The 14,001-nt window shown below is 40.3% G+C and overlaps 1 protein-coding gene across 4 annotated transcripts in view; it reads right to left on the bottom strand.

Annotated features, from left to right (window-relative positions):
• Positions 1-14,001, bottom strand: part of fstl4 (follistatin-like 4) — a 214,138-nt gene that overhangs the window by 163,218 nt on the left and 36,919 nt on the right. Inside the window, exon 1 of one of the 4 annotated variants that reach the window (XM_086226464.1) lies at positions 12,521-12,774. The exons of the other annotated variants lie outside the window; for them this stretch is intronic. The gene's annotated coding sequence lies outside the window, so the exon portion shown is untranslated. Of the gene's footprint in view, positions 1-12,520; positions 12,775-14,001 lie in introns of those variants that run through there. 4 annotated transcript variants of the gene reach the window in all.

The following is a 14,001-nucleotide window of genomic DNA, read 5'->3' as shown; positions in this document are numbered from 1 at the left end:
TAATCACGCTTAAATATCTCAGAGTACCAATAATTCTGCTTTGGTTGTATCTTGACACTGGTATTTTGTTATTCATGTCAATACTTTGTGTGTACAAATACATGCAGACACAAATTTACACACACTCTAACCACAAACACGGGTAATGCATGAATGAGCAGAGACCCGCAACATAATAGACTATGTAAACATCAAAGCCCACGCTGATGGGGATAATTATCTGTATTAGAAAGGACACAGAAAAAAAATCCTTTGATGTCAACAAAGAGACAACCCTCTCAAGTCACAAATGATGATGAGTCGCATGGGAGCTAAAAATATGAACACGCACGCGCACGCACGCACACGCACGGACGCACGCGCAAGCAGACACAAAACAAGCACGTCAACTCCGTTTGGTAAATGTCTGTCACAGAACACCTTTATACTGAAAAGCCAATCAATTGTATGAATTGCGTGGAGACAAAATTATAAACACGTTACATTGTATTATAACTTTGATGCAAGTTTTTTCTGGCCACACAGACACAGACACAGACACAGACACACACACACACACACACACACACACCTTTAAGTGCCCTCCAGTACACGGTGGCATTTGACACTGTTGAGAATTATTTATTAGAAGCCATCAAAGCATCGACTTCTTGTCCAGTCTTATCAGCTGATGCAGGTCTTTACAGGTTGTCCTGTGTGTCACAGTTCATTATGTGTGTTATTGTACTTTCAGGTAATGGGTTTATTGTTTTTACTGTGATCCTTTACTCTGGTGTTGGACTTTATTGTGTGTTTTACTGCAGAACCAGTCTGAAAACAAATGTCCCTTAGAGGGTCCTAAAGTCTGGAACTGAACAGCACAAAAACATAATCCAAAGAAGTGCAGGAGTTAAATGTTGATAAGATCAGGACCATGAGTCACCTGAGCTGGCGATGCGTGTTTTTATTTTACATAAACCAATGACAGACACCTAAATCAAGACTGACAGTGCCAACAATGGAGAACAGATGTGAGATTTTCAATCAATTGTTTTCACTGAAGTGGCACTTGCATCTGCTGCAGCGATGCCCTTGCAACCACAGCTGCTGCTGGGTGAAGAACAGGACAACCAGGACACAGGTAAAACTCCTAGCCATGTTGATGAACACGCTAGTGCAACCAAAAATGTAAACAACATGCTTGAGTATAGTGGACAAAAATACAATAGGCTACTTTCTGCTTTTTGTCTTTAAAGTTTAAGTTTAAGACGGCTTTTGTTAAAGGAATTCAGAAAAAGTGGAAGAAAATGTGTTAGTGTGTCTATAACTAGAAACTCTATTCTCTCTTGGGATGTATTTGCTGAAATTTACAGAAATGATTATTCTGTGGGTGTTTAAAGATCAGGTTATTTTGGTCCTAGAGGCTGGCAGGGAAGCCGGTCTTAAGTCTATTGATCCGCTAACTTTCTTTCAGCTACGTCTTGCTGCTCTTTTAAGCAAATCCATCAGCTGAAGGAGTCAATATAATGTAGCTACAGTTTGGCTAAAAGTAGCATTGAGAAAAGATTTTAAGAGGACTGCCCAGTTAAAATTACTGTAACACCTATGGACTCTCATCCAGAATTGACTCTTTAAGTCTTTAATATATACATATATATTGTTCAATTTCATAGGATTTGAACAATTGGAGATACTAAATTAATTACAGGTGTGATATTAGTGGTTAACTGTCTCTACGCATCGTCCCTGTGATTGACTAATGGCCTGTCCAGGGGTTTGCCCAACCTCTCGCCCTATTCTGGCTGGAATTGACTCAAGCTCCCACGCAACACTGCACAGGATAAGCTATAGAGATAATGGATGGTTGGAAATCATATAAATATTAATCAAAATATCAATGATTTCCAATATCAGGGACTGCAGAGATCCCAAGGGGTTAACTGGTGTGTGCCCTGGATGATAACTATGCAGGAACAGTCAAATCATGTAAATCTTGTCTGTGTAAGTGTCACTTGTTAAGGAAGCACTCACATCATTCAGCCGTGCTAGCCCCAGGCTGATGGGCCCTCACAGATGAGAGCCCAGCCTCGTGAAATTAAACACCAAATGAGATCTGCCAGTCACTGTCCTCATGTGCTGCCTATATATGAACACACACACACACACACACACACACACACACACACACACACAAACAGAGCCCTGGTGGTGTAGAATGAATGGTCCATTTTTAAATTCATCAGGAGAGAGAAAGTCGATGAGGAAGCCTTTATTTGACCAGCATATTAAAAAACTTAAAGCGACAGACTCTTTAAAAAGCAGTGCACCCTTTGGCAGTTTTGCTCAGATCACACACGGTCAGTGAAGGACTTGCATGACAAACAGACTCTGTGTGCCGCCCCACTTGGCTACACGCTCTTCCTATTGCTCGTTTTTCTTTCTTGGGAGATTCTAATTTAGTGGCCACAAAACCATCAGGAGAGGTTCCTCCCTTTTTTCTCTTGTTCACTTTGTGGAAGGGCTTTTTTTTTTTTTTATTCATGTACATTTCAGAAGACTTGGGCTGAAAACATTTTTGATCTAAAACATTTTAAAAGCGGGAGAAGAAAAATCAGGAGAATCAGACAGAATCAGGAGAGAAAAGTGCACCGGTGATGCTCCTGAGTTACGAGGCTGGATGTAGGAGGGAAAGTTGGGCCTGCTCTCATCTCAGAACTTTAAAATATATAAACGATATCAAATACCGACTGTATCATAGCCCTCAGTGGCCGATATCCCAGAACAAGACATCTTTTACATCTGTATAAGATGTGGCATGCTTTCAATTAACCTCAATGTCTAAAGCTGATATCTTAATTTGTACCAGCGATGATTTCATTTTGTTCCAAAGTTCAATCTACATTACATGATTATTGGATCATTATTTTTTTTCGGACACAAAACACATATTTTCTCTGTCTGACAAAACTATAAAAACAATCCTGTCAGGCTGCTGCTAATGGTGACGCGTGCCAGCAGTATCGCGTAGGGTTTCAGCACACATTCATCTACATCAGTTATGCTGACAAATGTTTCATGTTGCTTGTGGGGCAAACATTTTCTCATTTACAATATTCTGTTTGTGGGCGGTAGATCAAATCATCTATTTATCACACTGATCCATGTGGTGGATGCCTCTCAGCCTGCCACACGAGCGGAGACGTTCATTAGCGCTGTTTGTGTCTTAAATCCCGACTTTACCTTTAAATTAAAAACAAGCAGGTTTATCAATATATCTGTGTCATATGCCGTTTTGGTAGTTAGTCCAGAAATGTGCACAACACTCACATAAATGATACGGGATTAGAATCAAACATCGTATGATGAGTATACTTCATTTAGCAGCTTTTCATGACTGAACACACTTCAAACTGTGTTAAATCTGCCTTCTAATCTGTAATCATGTCGTCAAGAGGCGAGTAAACCCAATACTTACTCGTCTTACTGTACTTTATCTTGCAGTGATTGTTAAACTTCTTGTTGTGAGGCGACAGAGCTAACCACTGCATCACCGTGCGGCCCTAAATGTAATGGCATTTGAGATATATATCTATATCTATATCTATCTACATATAGATAGATAGATATATCTATATCTATAGATATAGATATATCTATATCTATCTATAGATATATCTATATCTATCTATAGATATATCTATATATCTATATCTATCTATAGATATATCTATATATCTATCTATCTATAGATAGATATAGATATATCTATATCTATCTATCTATATATAGATATATCTATATCTATAGATATAGATATATCTATAGATATAGATATATCTATATCTATAGATATATCTACATATAGATATATCTATATATAGATATATCTATCTATAGATAGATATAGATATATCTATATCTATCTATCTATATATAGATATATCTATATCTATATCTATCTATCTATATATAGATATATCTATATCTATAGATATATCTATATCTATAGATATATCTATATCTATATCTATAGATATATCTATATCTATAGATATATCTACATATAGATATATATCTATATATAGATATATCTATCTATAGATAGAGATATATATCTATCTATAGATATATCTATCTATAGATATAGATATATCTATATCTATCTATCGATATAGATATATCTATCGATATATCTATATCTATCTATCTATATCTATCTATAGATATATCTATCTATAGATATATCTATCTATAGATATATCTATAGATATATCTATCTATAGATATATCTATATCTATATATCTATAGATATATATATATCTATCTCTATCTCTATCTCTCTCTATATATATATCTATCTATATATCTATATCTATATATATCTATCTATATATCTATATCTATATATATCTATCTATATATCTATATCTATCTATATATCTATATATCAATATATCTATATCTCTATATATCAATATATCTATATCTCTATATATATATATCTCTATATCTCTATATATATCTATATATCTCTATATCTCTATATATCTATATCTATATCTATATCTATATATATATCTATATATAAATTTAAAAAAAATCTGAACACCAGACTGCAGCAATGAGGTTAAACAAATTCATATCACTGAACCTGCAGAACCATAAAGGTTGGAGCAGTCACAATGGTGTTATTGTTAAATTTAAGTGGGTAATTGTTCAAAACTACAACATCGCAGATAAGTTAAATGGTGCGTAAACACACTTCTTAGAGGCGCTGAAAACAGCACTATCACAGTTCACTTAAAGGTTTGGGACATAGTTGTCAAACACTACTAACATTCCTAATTGTATTTCCCTACACTGAACTCACAGGACTCTGAAATCAGCCTCACGTGCCTGACTAGAATAACCCCTTTGTCCAATTTAAAACTGGAATGCAGTAGCGAGCTGCACTTCAGCCCCTCGGTGGCTCTGTGTAATGGTGTACGGGCCTCTAGCTGAGCTCTGAAACGCGTTCAAGCCATCAGGCTGAACTCTCCTCCCTGCTCTATCCCATCTCTGTGCTCCAGGTAGGTTTGCTGTCACACTTACAAATGATGCACACAGTTTCAGGAGGACAGTCAGTTCCTTTGCTTCAACCTTGCATGTTACAATGGTAAAACCATCATAAAGAGGGCGTGAGGGACAGAAAACACAACATCTGTGATACCACATGCTGAAACTCTTGCTATCAGGCTGCTTACACATTTAAATCACTCTACTTCATAGTGTAGAGAAAAAAAAAATCTCCAAATCCACAAAGACTTTGAAAGTGTGAGTCGTGTACATAATGTAATAATAATTGCAAAAAACAAAGTAGAATCTTAGAGTAGGAATGGCTTTTCCCCCAAAATGGTGCATGTCCCACTTTGAAGCAAGCCCTGCTACATGCTGCCGTTTCAAACTGATGCTTCTCTTCAGTGAAATCTCTGCTGTCACCCTGCATCTGCTGGCACTTTCAAGCAGTTTCAAAAAGGACCTTCTTCAGACGGATGTCTGCGTGACATGAAATAGAGCCACCTAGAGGATCGCCTTTACCCAAAATGTTTTTACGACACTTGGATATCGCAGCAACTCTCTCCTCTATGTTTCATTCTTGTTCATGCATAGTAGGAGATACTGAGGCAAGAAAAAGGTGTCAATCGGCCTGTCAGCCACGCCTCAGCCTGATCCTTAACCCAGTTATCTTACCGTAAGTCCATCAAAACACTTAATATTTTCCCTCATTATATTGTTCTTTTTTTTTTTTAACCACGTGAAAGGTGATAAATCTCAGGATTCTCTGCAATGGTGTTTCCCAAAGTGGATTTATAGCCCAGGAAGATGAGGTTATGAACTGTCGCTCTGAGTAATGTAAAAGTTTCAAAAGCTCTGCCCCTCGGATAGGAGACAGGATGTTGACAGTGCACCAGTTAAAAGCTGACAGCCCATATCAGCCTGGGATCCCCGACAGCTCACAGTTCAAGAGATGTTATACCCATAGACGTGTTGGAACTTATTAAGAGAGAGGAGATCTAATTAATGAGCAGTGGAACAAGACGGAAGACTTTTTTTTTTTTTTTTTTTTTAGCCTTTCAGTCTATGACGGTTTTACTAATTGCGGCAAAATACATCAAGCCGCAGGAACTCCAAACACTGAAAGCAACTAGCTAAAGACTCATTTCCTTTGTCTCATTTGACTCTGAAAAGGCCTATGAGTCTGTTAAGAGTCCTACTTCGTGTGTGTGTGTGTGTGTGTGTACTGGTGCTCAGTTTTGGATATAGTTTTTGATTTTCACTGATTTTGGATCCCAGATCTCAGACTGTATGTAAAAACTACATTTTGATGTCCGTCTGGATTAAGATGCTGATTTGGGCGTATGAACTGTATTACAATGCAAGTTGAGCCAGTGGATGGCTAACAAGTGGCCACGCTAATGTGGAAGAGGTTGAGTATATAAAGAGCGCATATAAAGTGTATAAATATGAATGAAAATGGGGAGGGATCATGTCTGGAAGTGGGGAGGGGGGCGAGCCCAAATTTGAATATGAATTCAGGAAAGCATGTATACTATGATATCAATGGATATTCAAACTGTATAATTAAATTGTTCAAAAACATGTCCTGCAGGCATATGCGCTGAAGAATCCACACCTTTATTTCTGAGGGCGTAATACACCTCATCACTGAGAAATAAAATGAATGACAGCAAAATACACAGGTGTGGCTGCTACCACGGCTCCGATATTTGATTTCTATTCAGTAGCAGAGCGAGTCTTTAATTTGAAAAGATATAAGGACATTTTATCTACAATGACAACAGTAAACGTCTGCATGATCGCAATTAAAGGGGGCAGAAAAGAAAGAAAATGGGGACCAAAAAAGGAGGGCAAAACAAGCCATAAAAAACTACCAGCAGCCACATAAAGCACAAAGGCACAAAGAGCAGGCGACAGCAAACAGCCATGCAAACAAGGTGAGACACAATGAGGAACCAATTAGAGCAATTAAAAGGTGACAAAACATATGCCAGCAGTGATAGAAAAGTTAATGTATTCATTTTGTTGAGAACAACTGCACATGTGCCTTTACAGATTGTGCTAATGGACCCTCGGAGACAAAAAGAACCCGTCAGCCTCTGATGAACAGCGAGTCCAAACCCAAACAACCATAACCACCATTTATTCTGACCGTCCGACAGCGTCCCCAGAAAACACACAGGCACATCAGAATGGACACGATCCAGGTTCCAGCAAAGTCAAATATTCTCATCAGCTTGACTTGTTTTGTGTTACCTTGGAATTCATTATTGTCTGACACTCACTCTTGACTACTTTCTGACTCTATAGAGGCGACAACGCTTCAGGCTGTTGGGTAGTAATAAGACCCCATCTTGAGACTGGAGAGAGAAAGAATAATAGGCTCCTTAACACTTCACTCTCTATTTTCTTCCTCTCCATCTTCACCGTTCTTCCACAACACTGATATTGACTGTTTGGCTGTTACTCTGACAAGTTTCTGTAACCAGATCCCGATCCCTTGAAGTATATACACTGCATGTCAGGTGCAGCTGAGAGACACAGACTACATATGACCTAGTGAGGCCAGGAATGCCCTGTAGGATATATGAGATGAGTGGCAGAAGAGTTTAAAAAAAAAAGGATATCAAGAGGATTTGCACTCACGGGACAGAGCGGTAAGCCTGGCTAATGTGACTGATAACAGTCTTACTCAACATAAAAGAGTTCCGCATTTGTGTCAAAGAAAAAGTGTCTTTGCTGCGCCAGGGACAATTTCGTATACTATTTGGAAGCCAGCAGCTGAAAGATAAGTGTCAACTTCCGCTGAAATCATTTGATACTTGCAGTTCCAGTGAAACTCGGTTAGATGCAAATTATTCTCCTAAAATCCACAAATTATGTCCAGCTATTAAGACATAAAGCTTGACAGAGTGCTTGGTTCACTGGCTATCACACTCAGCGCCCTTGGTTGCCATATTTGTCCAGCAGCAGCTCCACTGGAGCTTCACATTGAGTCAGAAATGGGGTTTTTCCCGCCCCACTGTGCACATAATAGATTAGGAGTCGCTAAAGTTTTCAGCCCCTGATCCCGGGAATAAAGCTGCCTAAGACTTGTGATCCTTAATAAACCAGAGATGGTGATGAGGAAAGTAGACGTGACTTGCAAATGCACTAATAGGTGAATATAAACACATCCCATGTTGAAATTACTTTAAATATAGCTACTATTTTCATCTCTTGTAACAACTATGGGTTAAAATAGACTTTTTCTAATACTTTTCTACTTTAATCATTACTTTCAACTAAGAGGGAAAATTTTCTAGGGATGCACCAACTGTGAAATCCTGGACCAATAGTGATACCAGTGGTCAGAACAATAATTTGGCTGAAGCTGATGCATTTTTATTGGTTTATTCATGTTGTTTTTGTTGACCTTTACTTCATTTGTTGCACAAGGAAAACAAACAAAGTAGACACTATTTTTTAAAAACCCTCTGCTCCTTTATTAATGCATCTTTCATGACAAATGTAGCGTTTTTACAACAGCAAATTCGACCACGTTCATCAAATGTAGTCAGGGCGCCATTCTTTCCATCCATTTCCAGATATCTAATTTACTGTACGTCATTTCTGTTAGTCAAGTTCACTTCTTACCTCCTGATACGTTTGTTTTCAAACAACAATGGTAATCAGAGGATGGGTCATCTTCTAAGATGAGTTAATACCTCCTGATAGCCTTGAAACACACCTTGTTCCCAAAATGACACCATGTGCAAAAATTAATTAATATGTGACAGTTTACACAGTGGAGTCAGGAAGTACTGCATAAAAAGGGACATGCAGATGGCGTACTAATTTCACTGCAGAAAACAGATAGAAGGTGACCTTTCTGCAACCCCTCCACACATTTCCCCCTCTCTCCCGACTGTTTCATCAGTTTCCTCCATCCAGGCAGAGGTAGCGAGCACTATTTGCACAGAACTGCGCTGCTGTTGCTCTGCGCTCAGCTGCTGTGTTCATATGGGATGCAGCAGTAAAGGTCATTTCTAGAAGTTCAACATTGGTGATTGGAATTTCAAGTGAAGTGGGTTGCCCGCATTTTTAAGGCTCTGCAATCTACAGGGAGTGAAGTGGACGCAGCATCGAGTTTGATATAAAACAGAACGTAATGGCACAAGCTAGCGCGTTCATCTCATTGTTGTTCACGTGAAGCGCTTCCCGTTGTCACAGGCCTTACATTAATCACACTTTCTATGGATTTGAGTGCCTATGTCCCCCCCTGCTAGACTCGTGAGAAAGACAAGCTTGTTCTTCAATTGAAAATAATCTTGTCAGCTTCATCAGAATGTAAGTGTGAGGCTAAAGAGCCAACCCATGCGGGCATGACTCCCCATCATGCATTTTCACTTCTGTGTTGGAGTACAGCTCATTATATTTCTTGGGAAAATTTGCAAAGCCAGACATCGAAGCCACTTAGCATGAAGAAGCGAAGGAAGTGGGTTTGGTTTACCCGAGGGGGGGAGCTTTGTTGTTTGGAAATAAATCCTGCTCTGGATTAGACAAGCTCCGCATGCAGTTCAGGCAATATGACGCCAAGCATTTCAAACTTCTCATGAGTGAGGCTTTATAGTTGATATGAGAATTGTAATTTGCTATCATTACATGTCATTTGGCATTGACATCCAGGGCTCTGTGGGGATTGTTTGGCGCCTTTCTTTGTTCAAATAAAACTACATTGAACAAATGTTGCACACCTAAATATTTCTTCTGTGTACTCTAGCTGGAACTCAAAATATCTCACACAGCAATAAAAATAACACAGTAAATGGAGTGGAGTGATACAGCAGGTGGGTACAAAATGTAAGATTCACTTCAGAGACCAATTTCCTTTTCTTGTCTCTGAGCTGCTTGTTCATGAACAGCCACTACAGCAAATGCATATACCATCTTGCTGCCTATTTCCCATTTAAAAAACTACAAATCAATACGATGGTAACACATTTTCGATCATTACATTTTCAGAAACTTGGACCCTTGAACTGTAAAGCCATTCCTTTTAGTCATTCTTCTCGACTGAACTAGCTGTAAAACTCTCCAGGTGTCAGCTTTTCTAAGTATTTAAGACTTGCGGGTCAACAAACTGCTTTCACAACGAGGACCTTGGTGTTCGACCCTTCGTGCCACCAAGCACGCACTTGGCTGAGAAGTCCTGTGGCACGTAAAGTTCCGTCACCGAATCTGACCACTGACCCTCCAGGAACGGGGCTAAAATCTTTTCTGTAAAGGGTCACGTGCGTTATATTATTAATGTGAAACTAACAGACATTTATTTCTGCAGTCTTTGTTCCGTTACGTTATGCAAACTTTAATAAAGCATCTTTACTCCAAGAAATTCTAAAAAACAACGACAACAAACACAACAACAATTTGATGCTAAAAATCCAATTATCAGCAGCAGAACAACTTCAGTAGGTGTTCAATTTATTGGAGAGGGAAAGCTGGTTTAACATATATTTTGGAGTGTCACTCAAAACCTCCATGACATGCTTATTTTGATATTTTAAATGCTATCTGGAGATGTGTTCAAAGGACTGCCAGACCAAGAATTGCTTGTTATGCAATATCTGCAGAAACGCGTAAACTCTGCCTCAGCGTAGTTACACAGCAGCGATTCTTACTCTATCCACCTAACATACATGGCACATTGCACAAATGGAGTTCTGCACACATGCTGCATGAAGCTGGGAGGAGGAGAGCACTCCACAAACTTAATAAATTGAAGATTTTAGTTGTAGCGCCTTTCCAGTTTGTCTTAAGTGCACGTCAATCGGCGAGTGTGTGACTCATCCCACTATTAGATTGGTCTCTTAAGCACAACAAGCAGCCATAATCCACTGGACAGTGGACAGAAATGGCTGTCTGGGAGGCAGCTAATAAGTTACACACCAGATTGCTAACTGTAACTGCCACTGAATCACTATTCTGGGCTGCATCATTATTTCTCAGCCTGTTGCCTGTGACCCCAGGGGTGGGCTGCAGAACTGCTCTGGTGGGGCTCACATGATGTGGCCACCACAAAGACTAAAGCACTCAATTAAAAAGCATGCATGTGGCCTGTGTGGGCAGGTTTTTGAATGAGGGAATTGTGTATCGATTGATATTCAGATTATATTAACTAATAAAGATTTGTCTTGATTAATCACATGTGATGTGTTAAAGCTGTAAAAAAAATTGTTCAGCCTCAGCTTGTTCCGACAGAAACGCAGCCATTATTCTCATTCAGGAGAGAAAGCAGGATATTGATCCAAGCCTCTGTTTGAGAGTGTGTGTGTGTGTGTGTGTGTGTCTTCGAGTTTGCCTGAGTTTAGAGTTGAAGGGATTGCTGGCTCCTCTAAAGCTGAAGGGCAAGGCTTCACATACGTTTTCCACAGATACAGCACAGTTCTTTTAGAGTTCTGTTGGTGAATTTGGGCTCGCAATCCGGTTTCAGGTACGGAGCAAATCCAGCCCAGAGAGAGGCTGCAGTACCGCGGGAAGGAGCGGAGTAGGAGAGGTTTTCAGCACCATGGAGAGCTCCGGCACAGTGCTGTATGTGTGCGCGCAGACCAATCCTCATTTCCCACTCCGCTGGCCGTCACGGAGACTTTGCTGCCGCTGTGCCAGCTCTCTGGTGACACTGATAGGATTTCCCGTGAGAGAGCGCCAGAAACAGCTCATTTAACACAATCAGGCAAAAAAAATCTCATCTTGTATAGGAATTTCTCCTTCCATTCTCATTCTGGGTTCTTTTATTCCTCTGTCTTTTTTTTTTTTTTTTTACATTCTCGTGAGATGACGGAGGTCCTGCGTGCTTTTTAAGACCGTGATCGTTAATACACGAAGTCTTCCCAGCGTCCTGCCAAAGATATTGGCTGACCGGGTGAGGAGGGGTGGACAGTGAGGGTGCTAGGACCGAGAATCCACGCCACAGAGCCCAGCGAGGGATGTGCGTGTCTCACTCTGTTATCATTTTAGTCTCTCTGCTGCTTGAGCAAACCTGACGCATCCGGGCAGAGGAGTCCTACCGGAGCCATTTATCAAACACTCTCCCGTTGTTTTTCGTGCAGGTAGAGTCGCTGCACGGTAATATGAGGAAAACAATCCGGGCATCTGTTCCTATTGCATGATTAATCACACCCCGCGTTGCGCCAGACAATAGGCGTCATAGCAGGCAGTGTAGTTAAACACTGTCACAGACTGTCATTGACATCGCCCAGCGCTAAGAGGCTGCACCTCACGCACATATGTTCGGGCTTCTGTATTCTGGAGCTCTCTATTATTGATAGATTTCTCCTCGGCAACTCACAAACTAATTCAAAATTAACACACGTCTCTGACATGCTCCTCAACACTTCCCATTCACGCTGCGAATGCAAATAGTGACACACGCAGCATCCAAACTTGTAGAAACAACAGCAACATCGGAGCCCTTATCGCACCCTTACGCAGCACCCATCTTACCTGTGGTAATCCGAGCCAAAGAAAGGGAATTCAGGCAAATATGGGAGATTTCCTGGCGTCCAAACTGCGCTCTTTAGTACTTCCACTCGCTCTCCTCCGGCTCGGCGGAGTTCAGCGTTTAGGCTGAGGATGAGCTGGTGTCTCGGCAGCAGCAGCTGTGCTAGTAGCGACGTGTAAGCGCGTCCCAACTGTCAGCATTGGCTTGCCATCCTCCGGCTCCTCCGGCTGGTTTTCCTCTCCGCGCTCCGCTCCTGCTCTGCCCTATTTCAACTCCTCTCAATCCACTCTGCTCCTGACGTCAGTCGCCGCACGCCAAATGCGGTGGGGCTGCATCTGCAGATACATCTCAGTGGAAAGGTACACCTGTGTGTGCAGGCGTGTACAGTTCACTGCGAGGACAAATGAAGTAAATATTAACTTTATGTGGCCTATGTGGTTTGCTTTATTTCTATATTTTGCATGGACAGGTAGTCTAGATTAGGTTGAGGGATAAAGTGCCGTTGAGAAGTTTTGGGGGTAAGAATAGTTGTGTGCATTTTAATATTCAAAAAGCACTTAAAAGTTCCAGCCGTTTGTTCTAAATACTGCATTTGATTAAAAATGATTCCCTGTGGTTCAAAGTACTGCAAAACCAATTCATGTGTTGTGTATCCACAAGAAGCCAGAGTAAAGATGAGATGGTGGGGACTGATGTTCTGGATGCAGCTGTTTTCTGGGTTCATCCAACAAGAATGTCAAACAACTAAATGTTGTCAAAAGTATCATGTGCATATTTTACTTTGTTCCTCGCCGACTCCGCCGCTGTGACTGTCGGCTATATGACAAAAGACTCAGGGATTATCAAGGCAGCAGTAATGACGCTCTCGGCAGAATTAGACACACAGAGGACAGGTAAGTGATGCTGCTGTCACTTTCACAGATGTGCACATTTACAGAGGATTACCAGGTTATATCAAGGAGTTATTCAAAGGTGTACTGTAATGTGGAGTTTTATTAGTATCATATAGAAAGCGGCCATCTCCATCAATCACCGTCCAGCATCTATCCAGAAACATTAATCTCTCCCCCTCTTCCCTTTGTATGGAGGCTTGAGGAAGGAAAGCTGCACAAAGCACAATAACATGTCCTACTGTATCCTCGAATTGTGGAGTCCCCATCAAAATTGCATATGGAATTAAACTTTAATGCTCAATGTAACATTTATTAAGACAATGTAAAAAAAAAAAAAAAAAAAAAAAAAAAAACGACGGCCAGGAAAAATAAGAAGCAAAGAAAAGAAAAGAAATGAAATGAAATGAAGAGGGTGAATAAAGAGGAGAAAAGTAAAGAGAGGGACTTAAGTCATGAAGTTGCAGTACCTGATTTCTTGTACAGGCTCATAATGCCGTGGGCTTCAAAAAAGGACAGAAAGGAAGAAAAAAAGTGAAGGGAAAAGCTTGAAGTGGAAAGCAGCCACAGAACCATGTGTTACACTGATTCTT

Source organism: Aulostomus chinensis, chromosome 15 (genome assembly GCF_037954235.1).
Source record: "Aulostomus chinensis isolate RoL2024-O1b breed Wild chromosome 15, RoL_Achi_v1.0, whole genome shotgun sequence".
In the NCBI taxonomy this organism is placed as follows: domain Eukaryota; kingdom Metazoa; phylum Chordata; class Actinopteri; order Syngnathiformes; family Aulostomidae; genus Aulostomus; species Aulostomus chinensis.
This window is presented reverse-complemented; position numbering and strand designations above follow the sequence as displayed.